The 18,237-nt window shown below is 42.3% G+C and overlaps 1 pseudogene; it reads left to right on the forward strand.

The window, feature by feature from the left end:
* Window positions 1-6,471: 6,471 nt before the first annotated feature.
* Window positions 6,472-18,237, forward strand: part of LOC148532147 (uncharacterized) — a 28,687-nt pseudogene continuing 16,921 nt past the window's right edge.

Below are 18,237 nucleotides of genomic sequence, written 5' to 3' on the forward strand. Positions count from 1 at the left end.
AACAAAGGCATATCACCATTTAATAAGTCACAGTGTCTGCAGGGCTGGTTCCCGTGTCAGCTGGTCCCAGCTAAGGTGAATGGAAGATGATCATTTTGCCTGAGCAGCTTGCTCACTTCCTCACCAGGATGAAGTGAGCAAGCTGCTCAGGCAAAACAAATGAGAAAAATATAAGATTGACATTTAACAAAAGCAAAGAAACAGTGAACTTCTTGGATTTATCTATATTTATTGAAGATAGCAATATCCACACGAAAGTGTTCTCTAAACCCACTGACAGTAATTCTTTTATTAATTTTTCTAGTAACCATCATGCCAATTGGCTACTGGCGATAACTAATAGTCAGTTTCATCGAGTATGGAGAAACTGCACTAAACAAGAGGACTACATGAGCCAGGGTTCAGTAATGAGTGAAAAGTTCCTGAAAAAGTGATATAAGAGGTACCAGGTAGAGAAATCCTTTAGGAAATATGAAAATATTGATAGATCCATTCTATTAAATTCAAATACATCTAGAGAACAAAAAAAGGATAAAATTATCCCATTCATTACTAAATACAGTGGGCAATATAAAGAACTTGAAAGAATTATCAGTTAGATTTGGTATATTTTGGGGAAAGATGCAGATATCAGAGAGTATATTGAGGACAGACCGAAATTTGTGTATCGAAGAGCAGATAACATTAAACAGAAAATAGTTAAAAGTGTTTTGCCATCTAAACCTAGACTCACCAGAAGCCAGATCACCTCTAAATGTTTTTATAAATGTGGCGATTGCTCTATGTGTAAGAACTGTGGTTCCAAACAGACGGAAATTACTGAATATATGTCGTGTACAAATGAATTAAAAAAGAAAATTGACAAGTTATTACTTGTAATAGTAAGACCGTGGTCTAAATACTGCAGTGTTCCTGCAACAAACAATATGCAGGTAGGACCACACGTAAATTAAAGGAATGATTAGCAGAACACGTATGAAATATCAGGAAAGGGCTTGCGACGCATAGCCTTTCTGCGCATTTTGATAGTGTACATGATCGTAATCCTGCCCATCTAGTCCTCTTTTGTGGTATCCTCCAAGTTTCTAATATATGGAGGAAGAGTGATGAAGAGTCTAGACTAGCTAGGGCTGAAATGCGGGCAATCTTCGAGTTGGGCACCCTTGAACCCAAGGAGCTCAACTCTAATTTTGAAATAAAATGGTTTCTCACTTGAATGGTAATGATTCTTCACATAACATTCACTCCACTTCCTATTTGCATTCCAAAGGTGGAACGTGGAAGTAAAATAAGTCTGTTAGAAGTCAAGTCCTCCTATGTGGGTTGTTTATAGACCCCGACTTCCGGTAAGCATTCTGGTAAGTGGAATGCAGAAGTATGGATATCCAGAGAGGTCCGTCCTTGAGTCACATGGGTCCAGAGATCTCTTCCGGTGGGTGACGATGCATTCCAGGTAAAGTAGCGCTATGTGATTGCTTGAGGTTTGGATCTCCGGGTGATTGGGACCCTTCCGGCGGAAGTGGGTGCATTCCGAATCATGGAACGCATCTTGTTTAAACGTCCCTTAAGGGATTTACATACGAGCTGACACCTTATATCAATAGAGGTGGGTTGCATGTATCGCACCGAGTATATAAGGTGGGTTAAGTCAATTCATTTGGTGAAAAATATGATGTAAGATTGTTATGATTGCAGACCCCACCCTTTCAAATGGTGATGGAGGGGAGAGTTTTTAAGGTCGATCTGAGGTGGTTGTTCATGATGCCTTGATAAAAACCTGCGCGTAGAAATGTGTTGGAAGATTCTATGTTTTATGGGATTTTACCTGTTATTTTAACTTTTGATGTAAAGCTGTCTAAGCTTTTTTAGAAATAAATACTTATTGATTCACTTCCATCTCAGATCCATTCCTGTGCATATGGAAAAGAAACCTTTATATGAAAGAACATCTTGCAACTGACGTGAGCATGGTATGTTTATCAACTTTGCTCATCGGTTTAACTGTTGCTGGGACAGATGGCATAATAGAGAATTAAAGATACCTTTTAGAAATTGCCTACCCACTTACTAATGTGAGTTAGGGTACGCATTAAAGATATCTATCGAGCTAAAGTATACTTGCCACACAGTTTTGAGAAAAAGGACCAACAAATTGTTCCTCCTTCTCTTCTCTCTCTTTTTTTGTCCTCATGCACTTCTGAAACATCAACAGAAGAAAGCATAAGGAGAAAGAAGGGGATTTGGTTGGTCTCCAGACATATACTGGATTTATTGATGAATTCATTGCTATATCTGGGTGCTGATATCAGAGGACTCCCTTTTTTCATTTTCCTGTATGTATTTAGTGTTGGGTGGACACTAGGAGTCTTTGTTTCGAATTTGGCAGCCATCAGGTTGCACTTTGAAGTGGGTTATTTTTGTCTTATGTCTATATGATTTAGCGCTTAACTGAAGGGTTTTGCACTAAAGGTTTTTTCTTTTGAGTTTTCTTATTTTGCAATTAATACTCAATTTATTACATGTGGGTGCATTTATGTGGAACTGAAAATTTGCTGTTGCTTGCATGTCCTACCTACTGTATATATTTGTTGATTGGTAGGAGTGGAAGAATTGGGTAGCCACATTATTTATGAGAGAAACTAAGCTCAAGTAAAGTGATACTTGTGGATCTGATGAAAAAATGTCTGTGTATACCCCAAGAATTATTATTAACATGGCTTGTCTAATTAATTTTATATATATATATATATATATATATATATATATATATGGTAATTAGCTCAGTAGATGGGTCAGTGGTACAGGGCCTAGGTGCAGAATAATGGTCCACATGCAGATTTTCAGGTTTAAATTGAAATAAATGGAACTTTACTGTCAGCATTCAGGAACAAAAATACCAAATACCTAGTTCTTATTCAGGGCACTAACTCATTTCTTGAACCCTGACTAAAATTGCTGCTAGTCTGCAAATGTAACACAGTCTCAAAAGTCTCAAATATGCCACTCACAGGTATAAAAAATAATAGTATGGCTTCTATAGCTTCACACAAAATGTCTTAGAGATTTGTGGTCCTCCCTGCCTAACTGTATGTGAGCATACTGGCCTCCTGGCACCCACTGTATTTTTTAAATTCATCTCCTAAGGGGGTGAAAAGGGCTAAAATGTTTCCTTCTCCTGTGCAGTGTCCTGCTTGACTGTCTCATTGTGGCTGTAACACAGTTCATATTCAAACACCAACTGTCATCCCAAGTGCTTCAGAACATTACTGGCAGCTGGTGTGGCTCCAATATATGAATAGTGTGGCAATAGAATGTGTTACTACAGAGGTCAGTGAGGAAAATGTATAACAACAGCAGTGAAAGGGGAATGTGTTATAGAGGTGAGGTAGGGGAATGTGATACCAAACAGATGATGTAGTGGAATGTGTTACTACATAGGGGAGAGAGGAAAATGTGTTAGCACACAGGTGAGGGAGGGGAATGTCAAATGTGTTACTATGGGGTGAATGAAGAGAATAAGTTACAACACCGGCGATTGAGTCGAATGTGTTACTATAGAGATGAGAGATGAAAATGCATAAAGCTGTGTACACACCTGAAAGATACAATAAATCTGCAGATGATGGCTGTTCATACACACTGAAACACCATCACTGTCATCTGGCAGGGGACACACTGGCTGGGGGTTGCATCACTGCCCCCTCCCCAGCAGCCTTTGCAGCAAGTATACAAGCAATCGGCTGTGCAGCACAGTCAAAGTGAAATGTCTATAAAATATGTTATTCACCGACATATAGTATGTGAACAGTGGCAGATGCACACACAATATATTTACCATTCAATTGAATGGCCAATATGTTGGCCAGTGTGTATCCGGCTTTACAACAGCAGTGAGAGGGAAATGTGTTACTAAACAGGTGGGGGGGAAATGTGTTACTACAAAGGTATGGAAGGGCTGTGTGTTACTACACAGGTGAGGGAGGGGAATGTTTAACTACACAGGTGAGGGAGGAAAATAGAATTACTACACAGGTGAGGGAGGGGAGTGTAAAATGTGTTAATGTGGGGTTAGGTAAGGGAATGTGTTACAACACAGGTGAGGGAGGGGAATGTGTTACAATAAAAGTTAGCAGTGGTAAAGTGTTATTCCAGAGGTGAGGGAGTGGAATAAGTTAATCCAGGTGTGAGTGAGGGATTGTATTTCTACACAGGTGAGGGGAAAACGGTTAAGCACCAGATGTCGTAAGAGAGAAACGTGAAAAGTATTTAAAATCTTCATTTGAGGAGGAAGTTCCAATTTATAAGCTACTGGACTGATCACCATGAGGACACGATATGGCCCAATAAAGCGTGGGGCGAGTTTAGTAGATGGTACTCTTAACTGAATATTCTTGGAGGAAAACCAAACCCTGTCCCCAACTCTCAGCAGTGGAACAGCCAATCGTCTCCTGTCCGCAAATTTCTTGTAATTTTTAGAGGATTGTTTTAATAATTTATGAATCTTACTCCACAAAACTGTAAAATATTGTATATCTTTGTTTACTGCTGGAACATCCATAGATGGGAGCTTTTGGAAACCTGGAACTCGAGGGTTTCTTCCAAAGACCGTAAAAAAGGAGTGGATTTAGAGGAAGAGTGGTACTTATAATTGTGAGAAAACTTTGCCCATGGTAGGAGGTTGTCAAAGCTGGATAATCGGCTGAGGCAGAATCTGTTTACAATCAGTATCTGCAAAATGCCATTTTGTAACTGATCACCCAGTGCCATTTTAAGTTACAACTCACGAGCTAAGTACATATGGCAATGTTTTAATAATCCTTTCAGAAACCATACCCTGATGTATCTAAGGACAACCTTGCATAAAAAAATACCATAACAAACACAGTATTCACACAGAGTTTAGTAAAACAGCTTCCTGAGAAAAGTATTTAGAAAAACAATACACCAGGATACTGTGGGTGTTTTTCCATGTACAGAAAATGGAGAGACCCCACATGTGGACAGGTGTAGCTGTGGAAATTGAAAAATTGCCCATACACTGATCACAATTGAATTTGTCTGAATGAACAATGGTAAGAAATCTGCTTGAAAAGAACTGACACAGGTATCCTAAATAGGCAGAAAATAACTTTTGAATTCACTGTCAGACAGGAAGGCACCAGCAGAAAGCAGACAGCCGGGGGTCTCCACCTTGTTTGAGAGTGAAACTCACTGCTCATAACCCTTGCATAGTAGTTTTAAAATAAACACGTGTTGGAAGGGTATGGTATGTGTGTATATATATATATATATATATATATATATATTATCCATCATAGATAGACTTACACACTGCACACTAACATAAAAGGTTCCATAGCTTAAAAGTGTAATATTCAAGATGTATTCATTTATTACTAATGTTGTGAAATAAAGACTATTTGATATCTAAGGTTTAGTACATGATAAGCAGACCATGTTTGGTGTTGTACTGATCTACTCTGTTTCAACAGATTTCCGGTGTCATCGGTGAGAAGATATCAACATGTGTTCGCAACTTATGGACTGTAGAGAGTTAAAACACTAAAATGTACTTTGTAATGTTAGCAGCTTAGATTTACATGCAGGGGGAACAAGGAGACAAAAGGCTGTAGGAGGCTGACCTGTGTCCATTTGAATCGACCTGTTAAATGTCCTGTAACAGAAGCACCATGACAGAGAACCAATGGAATTATGCCAAACTTGCCTGTTGTATTGCCTATCCCTGTAAGGGTATATATGTGCTCTCAGACCCCATTCGGGAGTCTTCTTGCTGATGCTGTTGATGGAGGTTTCTAGTAGATACCGGTAACTGGTGCCAGAGCGCATGCGTATGTATAACTGTACCTTGGGTCTGCATGATTTCTTTGCGCTAAATTGTCTTTAGATCACAGTGTGTAACTTACTGTTTTTATGTTGAATAATAACCTTTGTGCATTGGAAACACATTTTAAAGTCTGAAGGCATTTATTTACTGTATGACTGCATACGCAAATAGCGACAATTTTAGAAGGTATAAGCAGGATTTAGAAAGTATAGGCAGAAGCGTATAGAGGTGTAAATCCAGTATCTTTAAGGTCTACGCAATCATCCTGGAAGGATGACACAAAGAGCCTAATGAAGGTCTCCAGCTCTTGATTAACCCTTTCAGTTTGACCATTTGTCTGTGGGTGGTAGGCCAAGGAAAACTTCAGTTTAATTCCACATGTATTGCACAGGGCTCTCCAGAATTTGGCTATAAATGGAAAACCTCGGTCAGAGACTATTTCCTTTGGAAGGCGTGCAATCTGAAAATATCTCGAATAAAAATGTTTGCCAATTGAGGAGCTGAAGGAAGACCAACCAGTGGAATAAAGTGTGCCACTTTAGAAAAGCGATCCACGACTACCCATACTGTGTTATGCCCCTTGCATCGAGGTAGTTCAGAAATGAAATCCATTGAAATGTTGGTCCATGGATCAGCTGGAATTGGTAAGGGGTATAGAGGACCAATCATCTTCCTACGAGGTGTCTTATGTTGGGCGCATTTAACACAAATTCTCTGACATTCTCTGATAGGACAAATTCTCTGACATCCTTCTTCATGGTAGGCCACCAGTAGGATCGAAGTAGAAATTTATAGGGCTTGGTGATTCCGGTGTGACCAGCAAACAATGATGCATGAGCCCAAACCAATAATATTTTATGTAAATTAGAGGGCACAAAAATTTTCCCAGGTGGTGGAGACACTACATGAGTGGGAGCAAAAACAATTGGGTCGAGAATGGAGCAAACTTGAGAGTACTCCTCCTCCTCCAACTTGGTCATAAAAGAGTGTGATAATGCATCGGCTTTTTTGTTCAACACACCTGGACAAAACTGAAGCTTTAAATTAAACATTAAAAAAATGACCTTCGAGCCTGTCTGGCATTCAACTGATGTGCAGTTTGAAGATAGATCAGATTCTTATGGTCTGTAATAATCGTGACTGGAAATTTAGCCCCTTCAAGGAGATACCACCATTCATCCAAGGCTAAATGCATAGCTAAAAGTTCTTGGTTGCCTATAATATAATTCCTTTCTGCAGGAGAAAATTTACAGGAGAAGAATCCACAGGGATGGGTTTTCTCATCTTCGGCAATTTGAGATAATACCACCCATACTCCATCAGAGGATGCATCCACCTCTTCACTGAATGGTTTGTCTATTTGAGGCTGGCAGAGGTTTGGGGCTCTGGAGAAAGGTACTGCTGAAACAGACCAATTAGATTACTTGGCTCCTTTTCTTGTGAGAGAGGTAATGGGTGCCACCAACTTAGAAAAGTGTGGGATAAACCTCCTATTATAGTTTGCAAATCCTAAAAACTGCTGGGTGGCCTTTAATGAAGTAGGCAGAGGCCAGTCAGAAATCGCTTTTAATTTGTCAGGGTCCATCTGAAGACTTTTTCCAGAGAATATATGTCCCAAGAAAGGTACCGAAGTTTGATCAAAAATACATGTGGAAAGCTTTCCAAAAAGGTGATGATCATGAAGGCAGGACAATACCTCCCGTACATTATGACGATGGTCTTGTAAATCTCTGGAAAAATTAAAATATCATCGAGATAAATCACAACAAATTTATGAGGAATATCCCAGAAGATCTCATTAACATAACCTTGAAATATAGCTGGTGCATTGCAAAGACCGAAGGGCATTACAAGGTACTCAATGTGCCCGTCTCTGGTATTAAACGTGGTATTCCACTTGTCTCCAGCTTTAATTTGAATCAAGTTATAAGCGCCACATAGATCTAGCTTGGTGAAGACCTGAGCTCCTCGGACTTTGTCAAAAAGTTTGGAGATTAAAGGTAAGGGGTACTGGTTTTTATGGTGATTTGGTTTAAGCCTCAATAATCTATACAAGGACGGAGCCCTCCATCTTTTTTCCCTACAAAAAAGAAACCTGCCCCTGCAGGAGAAGAAGATGGCCAGATAAACCCTTTAGCAAGGTTTTCCTTTATGTATTCTTCCATGGCAGTGGTCCCTGGAACAGAAAAGGTGTAAACACGACTACGTGGAGGACTTTTCCCAGGAAGTAAATCGATTGTTCAATCCCATGGTCGATGTGGAGGAAGTTTATCCACTGCTTGTTCACAGAATATGTCAGCAAAATCTTGATAGACCTCAGGCAAACAAGGTTGAGAGGGGTGTCTTGAAGACTCAGGGCAGAAGGATTTCTCCACAGTTAGTAACTGTTGCTTGGTTACATACAGGAATGACCTTTTATCAAGCAATTTTGAAAACAATGTGAACCCCAGGATAGGATTAGCATCTTATCTCAATCGAAGACAGGATTGTGTCTTTTCAACCAGGGCAATCCTAATACTAGCTCAAAGGAGGATTCGGGCAATACAAAAAATTCCAGCATTTCCTTGTGCAAACAACCAATTCAGACAGCCACAGGATGGGAGAGAGAAGAAATGGGGGGCCCCACCATAGTTTTACCATCTTAACCAGAGAGTAGCAACTAATTAGGTACGGGGATGACTGGGACACCTAAAGTGTGAATCAACTTTTCTGAAATAAAATTACCAGCGGCCCCAGAATCAATTAAGGCTTGGATCCTTCTTGTCCTGGAATTATGGGAAAGCGACACTAGTAGAAGACTATCCAATATTTGGGATGGCTTGAGAATGACCCCCAACTGAATGCTCCCTACTTCAGTCAGGGTCTCGCATTTCCCGCAAGCAGAGGACAATTCTTCAAAATGTGGTTAGGTGCAGCGCAGTAGATACACAATTTATTCTGGAAACATCTATTACGTTCTGCTGGGGTGAGTTTGGTCCTATTGACTTGCATCAGTTCCTCCTCACTAGCTGAAGTGGGCATAGGAAGATTTGCAGATGAAGAACGAGCTGGTAAAAGTTCACCTTTTCCCCTACTAGCCCACCGCTCCCGGTGACGAAGGTCAATTTTGATGCAGAGAGAAATAACATCAGCGAAAAATTCTGGCATATCCCTGGAGGCAAGTTCATCCTTCATCCTCTCAGAAAGTCCATGAAGGAAGAATGCCTTGGGGGCCTCCTCATTCCATTTTAATTCAGATGCCAGGGTCTGAAACTGAACAACAAACTGTCCTATGGATCGAGTACCCTGACGCACACAAAGTAGATCAGAAGATGCTGACGCAGAGTGATCTGGCTCGTCAAAAATTCTCTTAAATGCCAAGACAAATTCTTCATAGGTAGATATGATGGGGTCGGCCCGTTGCAATAGAGGGAAGACCCAATCAAATCCTGCCCCTGTTAACAGTGAGATCACATATGACTCTTTCGCCCGAAACGTGGGAAAATTCAGGGGAAGACATTCAAATTGGATCTTGCATTGATTAATGAATCCTCGGCACCACCTAGGATCGCCGTCAAACCTCTCCAAGGTTGCCAACTGGAGTCGGGGTTTGAGTATTGGAGCAACTGGATGTAGGAACCAGAGGAGAGGGTGCAGGGGCTGTAGACGGAGGAGCCAGAAGAATAGAATCCAAATTCGTTTGAATAGAAACCAGTTGCCTCAAGAGCTCCTGTAAGTACTTAGCCACTTGTTGTTGGGCCACATCTTTGCTGTCCATCCGAGAGGTCAACTCTTGTATCCTTGGGACCCCGCAGCCTCCATTTGGCCTGAACAAACTGTCACATCTGAGATGGGAATGTGGGACTTTGTGGGACTTGGTTGCAGAAAGAAGCAGAGACGGGGGCCTGGTTAAATGTTCTACTCATCCACAGGTTTTGAGTGTCGGCAAGACCTGGGCAAAGGTGCGGAGTCTAACCCACAGGATGGTCTTTGCCAGTGACCCCTCCAAGTGGGATTTCGGCTTCGCTGCACCCTGTGAGCAGGTCATGGTCCTTTGGCCAGGTACCCAAGCCCCATGGGAATAGAAACACAACAACCATGGCCCCGAGAGAATATGCCTGGGTAGGCACAATCCTAACAGTGTGGTGTAATAACCCATTGACATCTCGATCACTAGTTAAGAAGATATTCAAGTGGAGATGGACTCACGGATACATGAGGAATCACCAGAGATGAAAGGAACACAGGTAGAGATGGTATACAGTGCTGCACGGATATTCACCAGAGATGGGAGGCACGCAGGTAGAGATGGTATACACTGCTGCACGGATATTCACCAGAGATGGGAGGCACACAGGTAGAGATGGTATACACTGCTGCACAGATTTTCACCAGAGATGGGAGGCACACAGGTAGAAATTGTATACACTGCTGCTGTAACGATGGTTAGAAAGCTGGACCGGGAACTCAACTATAGCACACTAGGAGACAAGCATTGTTCAGGCAACTTCCTGTAACCTGTGGGGCAGTTATATAGCCAGGGGAACCCTTTGATAGATGCACAGTGTCAGCTGATCACTCACCTATCCTTGGATGGAGATACTGTCACATGGGCCGACTGTCAAGGTGGTGCCCATAACCTGAGTTGTGATCCCAGACACCAGCCCACCCGGAAGCCAATGCATGCGGGGAGAATGCTCAGCTTCTCCCCACCACTGCGCCAGCTGCCCAACTGCCCGGGATGTCAGGGGAAGCCGGCGGGATGGTAAGCGAGAGCAGATCCCCAGCTGAGCCCTGACAGCAGCAAGATAATGACCTAAAGCACACAAGTAATTCGACCAAAGAATGGTTAAAGAAGAATAAATGTAAAGTTTTGGAATGGCCAAGTCAAAGTACTGACCTTGATCGAATCGAAATGTATTGGATGGACCTGAAGAGAGAAGTTCATGGTAGGTAACCCACCAACAAACTGTAACAGAGTAGAAATTGTTTTGTATGGAGGAATGGGGTAAAATTACTCCAAGCTGATGTTCAGGACTAATCAACAACTTCCGGAAATGTTTAAAAGCAGTTATTGCTGCACATGGGGGTCATACCAGATACTAATAGCAAAGGTTCATATTTTTGTTACTCACAGATATATGATATTGGATTATTTTCCTCAATAAAATTTGATTTGTTTGAATTTTATAATGGGAGTGCAGAAATTGGTTGCTGAAAGCCATATTGTGTTTAGTGATTTTATAAATGTATCAGGCAATAGATAATGGCATAAGATGTTTTTGACAGAAAGAACCTAAGAAAAGGACAAAGTTCTCTGTGACCAGACATAATTAATCCTGAGTCAATATGGTCTTACCTTCATCTTATCTGAGTACATACAAAATAAACAAGGTTGTTGGTGAGATTTCCAACATTCATAATTGGGGCAACAGTGCCCCTACTGTCTATTAATATTTATGTATTTTTCCAAACATGACCTTTATACTTGTTAAAATGCTGATGTAGGAGTTTTATTTCCTATATAAGCTGTCATCTGTCAGTATAGAGGCAGCCTATTGCTCGATGTATGAGATTCCAGCTCCAAAGTGTTACAGGGGCTCCCGGAAGAAAGCCATTTATGTTCTGAATAGATGATCTGAGAAGCAAGTTAAACATTAATATTTTACTTTTACTTTGTAACAAATGTATTTTTAACTGATAATTCTTTGTTTAGCTTGATTAACATATTTGTATCCAAGAAACTTATCTCATTCCACCGAGAACAATTTTGTACTCTTTATCTACTATTAGGACAGAAAATTCTGAAGGATTCAAAAACTTTCAAGCGCCATTGTATCTAAGGTCTGCCTGGATGAACCTGGGTACATAAGCTGGTGTATATATGCACAAACATATCAATATATATTATAAGTGCACAATCATGGCTGAATTAAAAAAAATGGCATTCTCCCATAGAGAACTCCTAAAGGGGGATCATGATGTTCAAGGGGCTACAACTCAAAAGCTATTGGAGATACCGAGCTGAAATTTAACATGGATGGGTAAAACTTTTGCTCGGTACTGCAGGCCAAATTTCAGGGGAAAAAACCTGAGGATTTGGGAACAATCTAAATTTCCAACTGTCAGTTTTTTCTGACACTCTCAGTTTGGACCACTTTTCTGCTGTTCTCTATGGTGAATTATTGGGAAGGCATAAGTCAGGTACAGGGTGAATTTAGACTTGGGGTTTGTATTATTAGCTAGCAATTGTTCCATGCTAGTAGCTTTTGGGGTTCAGGTATTACCTTACAATTACACCATTATATATATATATATATATATATATATATATATACCAAGGAAAAATGTGGCACTAGGAGTCTGTCAGCAAAAATTTAATTGTGATCCTTCACAATGCCAATACCAACATTTCGGGGCTATATGCGCCCCTTTGTCAAGGTAAAAAGAGTACAAGAAGCTAGAAAGTCCTTACCTTATATCCCAAAAGAAGCCCGCCGAAGTGCCTTAGCCCAGATGCCGCCCAGGACCCCATGTGACGTCGTCGGAGTCCCGCACTGATGATGTGGCTGCACTGCATGACCCTGGTGGCCTAGGTAACCGGGACGCAGGCGCGACAACGTGGCTGGTTCATGCCAACAGGGAAGAGAAAGAAAAGCACCTACGTGACACCAATGTATCAGTTAAAAGACAAGAGATAAGTTTAAAAGTTACAAAGTAGAGGGCCTAATCGATAAGTGCATCTACAAATCAAAACGATTACATACTTGAATGCTGTTATGTTACACCGCACCATGAAGCAGTGCTGGTGAACAAAACTGCATTCAAAAAGATAAATAAACATGCAAGCACATGACAGTATGCTTGGATAAAGACAGAAACTTATAGCGAACAGAGCATGAACGATATAAACATGCATTATTAAGTAGAATTAAAGTGAGAACAGGTTTCTCATATATAGCAGAGTGCAACACATGAAATCCATGTGCACTGAAGCATGGGAAGGGCAAGAGGGAAAAAATAGGTGGCACCACAAGGGATGATCAGTTGAACACATTCCAAGCGATTTTCTCATTAAGTCCTGCCGGACTAATGGTGTTTAAATTAAAAATCCATTTTGCTTTGACTTGGAGCAGTCATAAGGCCCTGTTGCCCCCTCTGATGGTCTTAGGTACTTGGTAGATGGCCATATTTTTGAAGTCCGAAAGGCTGTGCTTCTTCTCGTCAAAATGCCTGGCTACCGGTTGGTCGATGGTTTTGCCAGCAAGAGCCCCTTGGATGGCTGAACGATGTAGAGCCATGTGTTCCCTCGTGGTTCTGGTAGTCTTTCCGACATAGAATAAATTGCAAGGGCAACTGATCAAATAAACAATGAAGGAGGAGGTATACGTCAGGACATAACTGATGTGGAACAGACGATCTGAATGGGGGTGTGTGAAGGTTTGGCCGGTCACCATATGTTGACAGGTAGTGCATTGGAGGCATTTGTAGCACCCTGGTTGTTTGGATAAAAAATTCCTTGTGGGGGCATCCTGGTCCCCGCCGAAGATGGTGATATCGGCGTGAACTACAATATCTTTGATGTTCCTGCCCTGCATATAACAGGCTAGGGGTATTTTGCCTTTTAGAGAAGGAAGATCCCTGTCACTGGTGACTATAAGCCAAAGTGCTCAAGTTGCCCGTTGAAAGACCGCACTGGACATGCTATATTGTCTCTTCCAAGGGATCAGTGTCTCAGAGTTCTTAACTTTGGGCTGAAATAGAGAATTTCTTGAGATGTTCAGTACTTCCTCTTTCTGCTTTTGTAATAAAGAGGGATCATATCCCCTATGTAAAAATTGGCGCACATTCCCATTCAGGCTTGCTTCCAAATTGCTGCTCTCACTGGTGATCCTGGCCACCCTAATCATCTGTGTTTTGGGGAGACCTTTCTTTAAGGCTGGTGGATGATGACTACTTGCCATTACTAATGGGCACATTGCCACAGGGGTATACTCTAAACCAACTGACAAAAATACCCTATTACTGGCAAGTAGTCATCATCCAAAAGCCTTAAAGAAAGGTCTCCCCAAATCACAGATGATTAGGGTGGCCTGGATCACCAGTGAGAGCAGCAATTTGGAAGCAAGTCTGAACGGGATTGTGCGCAAATTTTTATATAGTTGATATGATCCCTCTTTATTACAAAAGCAGAAAGAGGAAGTATTGAACATCTCAAGAAATTCTCTATTTCAGCTGAAAGTTAAGAACTCTGAGACACTGATCCCTTGGAAGAGACAATATAGCACGTCCAGTGCGGTCATTCAACGGGCCACTCAAGCACTTTGGCCTATAGTCACCAGAGACAGGGATCTTCCTTCTCTAAAAGGCAAAATACCCCGAGCCTGTTATATGCAGGGCAGGAACATCAAAGATATTGTAGTTCACGCCGATATCACCATCTTCGGCGGGGACCAGGATGCCCCCACAAGGAATTTTTTATCCAAACAACCAGGGTGCTACAAATGCCTCAAATGAACTACCTGTCAACATATGATGACCGGCCAAACCTTCACGCACCCCCATTCAGATCATCTGTTCCACATCAGATATGTCCTGATGTGTACCTCCTTCTTCATTGTTTATTTGATCAGTTGCCCTTGCAAATTATTCTTTGTCGGAGAGACTATGAGAGCCATGAGGGAACGCATGGCTCTACATCGTTCAGCCATCAAAGGGGCTCTTGCTGGCAAAACCATCGACCAACCGGTAGCCAGGCATTTTGACAAGAAGAAGCACAGCCTTTCGGACTTCAAAAATATGGCCATCTACCAAGTACCTAAGACCATCAGAGGGGGCGACAGGGCCTTACGACTGCTCCAAGTCAAAGCAAAATGGATTTTTAATTTAAACACCATTAGTCCAGCAAGACTTAATGAGAAAATCGCTTGGAATGTGTTCAACTGATCTTCCCTTGTGGTGCCACCTGTTTTTCCCCTCTTTCCCCTTCCCATGCTTCAGTGCACATGGATTTAATGTGTTGCACTCTGCTATACCTGAGCAACCTGTTCTCACTTTAATTCTACTTAATAATGCTTGTTTATATCATTCATGCTCTGTTCGCTATAAGTTTCTGTCTCTATCCACGCATACTGTCATGTGCTCGCATGTTTATTTACCTTTTTGAATGCAGTTTTGTTCACCAGCACTTTCATGGTGTGGTGTCAAGTATGTAATTGTTTTGCTTTGTAGATGCACTTATCGATTAGGCCCTCTACATTGTAACTTTTAAACTTATCTCTTGTCTTTTAACTGATACATTGGTGTCACGTAGGTGCTTTTATTTCTCTTCCCTGTTGCCAGGACGACCAGCCGCATTCTCGCACCAGCGTCCCGGTTGCCTAGGCCACCAGGGTCACGCAGCGCGGCCAATTCATCAGTGCAGGACTCCGGCGACGTCACCTGGGGTCCCGGGCGGCGTCCGGGCTCAGGCACTTCTGCAGGCTTCTTTTGGGATATAAGGTAAGGACTTTCTAGCTTCTTGTACTCTTTTTACCTTGACAAAGGGGCGCATATAGCAACAAAACATAGGTATTGGCATTGTGAAGGATCACAATTAAATTTATGCTGACAGACTCCTAGTGCCGCTTTTTTCCTTGGCATGTTCATGCATGTTAGCTGGCACAGGAGCAACTTAACCATGGTTCAGCAGAGTGCCGGTCCATTTGTTCGCTATATATATATATATATATATATATATATATATAAAGCTTCATCTTGTTGGGCAGCCTCAGAGGTGCCTCCAGCATGGGGGTTTACTCAAAGTGGCTTCACTTGGGTGCACCAAGATGGCTTTCATTTGTGGGTGGAAGCGGCATCGGGACTCAGGGGATGGAAGCAGGCGTTAGATGTGGCCGGGACCATGGGAAAGTAGCGGGCATTAGTTGTGGTTTTGCAGGCTGCAGGACAGGGGGAGGCAGCTGGCATCAATGCTGGTGGTGGTGCAGGCTGCAGGACCCAAGGAAGGTAGCTGGCATTATCAATAAACAGATGCAGGCTTGAATCAGGATGATCCATGATTCCTGCATCTGTGTATAATTAAAACACAGAAGCACATACAGTGTCTGAGAGATCCATCATTGCTTTTGTGTTTAAAAAAATAAATAAATCCTTTGCAAAAAGAAAATGCATGCACCCCCCTAATATATAACTAGCTCTGGGTTCTCGAGACCCAGTACTGGTTGTGCTAAGTACAGGTGACAAATGATGTAGGTGTCCCCCATATAAAGTACTATCAGCACTGGGCTTTTAAGAACCAGTCCTGGTTGCCAGTCCCATAGCAAAATATTATATTTTTACTATCAACAAATGCACTAAACTACACATTAAACCTGGGACACAGTGCTCAGGAGTGCCAAAGATAACTTTATGCCATCAGCCTCAGCCTGGGGTTCCCTGTAGAGGGGGATTTCTTTATTGGGGGGTGTCCAGTTTCCCAGGAATCCCTGTCCTGGGCTGACTAGTGGTCTGGGGTAAAGCTTCAGCTGGGGGACCTGGTGAAAGGCTCCATTGGCTGTGGAAATCCCCTACTTGAAATATTATGGTTCTGGATATTACATGGGGACCCTACACATATTTCCCCTATATTTCCAGAACCAGGCCTGGCTCAGAGCCCAGAGCTTAATACAGGGGACCCCTACATTATTTGTCCCATGTATTTTGACAACCAGGACTGGTTCTGAAATGATTGGTGCTGGTTGTTCCTCATATGGAGGACATCTACATCATTTGTCCTCTGTATTTAGCACAACCAGTACTGGGATTCCAGGGGGGTGCATGAATTTTTTTTATATATACTTTTACTTATTTTTTTACACAGATGCATAGAGAGATCTCACTGATATCATTCCTGGTGTTCTGGAAGTGTTCAAGGAAAATTGTTCATGATATCACATCATGAGCACATCATTCCTTGTGCAGGAGCCTTAGAAGCAGCTCAGGGCTGGGACCATTATCACAAAAGAGCCTTGCTGTCCCTTTGCTGCTAAACCTGTGCACTGCCCCAGTGCTGCCACTGCTATGCACCCCAGCTGGTACCTCTGTACACTGCCCCACTGCTGCCACTGCCCTGCACACCTGCAGTCTTCCCCCTCAGCCTTCTCTGAACTGCACCCCCAAAACACCTCCTGTGTGCTTTCTCCTCCACCACCAGCACTAGTGTACCATTTTCTTGCCCTTATTCCCTGCAGGTGGCACAGTTTGCTGCTCCTGTCCCTGATGGTTAATAAATCAGAAAAATGCAATGCAGTTTAATAGAAAAAAAACGTTATGGTTTCACATGTCCAATTAAGTATGTTTAGACAAGTTCTGAAATTTCACAAAACCTGTTGAATTCCTGCCACTCAACCTTAAAAAAGCAGTGAAATTATGATCATTAAGGCTGACACCTTAATGGACATGTTCCTTGCACAATACAGATATGGTATGCCATCACACTCTGTGGTTAACTGCAGATTCAGCACTCTCATAGAGTGATATTGCTGTCACTCACAAAATGGTGGAGCTGTTAATTCACAGATTTGTGTACTCATTGGAAAACACATTCATTCTATGCAATTGAGGTCTGAACAGAAGATGGAGTAGCACAGATAGGAAAAGTATGGGCTGGATGGGAGAAGAGACAGAGCAGTGTGAATGGGGGAGACAGAAAGGTGAAAAGTGTGGGGGAGAATAAGCAGCACAGTTGGGGAGGTGCCAAAGTGATGAAGATGGGTGGAAAATAGTGAGGTGGATGGGGGGTACAAAAAGATGCAGATTGGTGGAAAACAGTAGTGCAGATGCAGGGGAGACAGAGTGACATGGTTTGGTAGAACAGAGCAGTGTGGATGGGGGGTACAGAGTGGCATGGACGCAGGAAGACAGAACATTGCAGATGGGTAAAACAGATTGGTATACATGAGGTAATACAGACTAGCACAATGGGAGAACACACATCAGTGGGGATTGGGGAAGACAAATTTGTGCAGATGGGGGAAGACAGAGTGGTGCAGGTGAGGGGAAGACAGAGTGCCACTGTTGGGGTAGACAGAGTGGTGCAGATGGAGGAAGAAAGACTGGCACAGATGAGTGGAAGACAGAGTGGCATGGCTGGGGTGAAGGTAGTGGTCCAGATGGAAGGAAACAAAGTGGCACATATGCAGAGAGACAGGGGGCGGTACAGATGGAGAAATACAGATTGGTGCTGGTTAGGTAGTAAAGAACTAGAACAGTTAGGAGACCACATAACTGTTGGGATTGGGAGTAAGATAGAGCACAACGGAGGTGCAGATAGTGTAAATGCATAGACAGGTGTGTATGCACCTGTAGTGTTTACTGACTAATAATCCATCCCCAATGTACTGTAATAAAACAAGCCTTACCCATATGGGTGTGGT

Source organism: Taudactylus pleione, unplaced genomic scaffold (assembly GCF_031769625.1).
Source record: "Taudactylus pleione unplaced genomic scaffold, aTauple2 ptg000083l, whole genome shotgun sequence".
Classification (NCBI taxonomy): domain Eukaryota; kingdom Metazoa; phylum Chordata; class Amphibia; order Anura; family Myobatrachidae; genus Taudactylus; species Taudactylus pleione.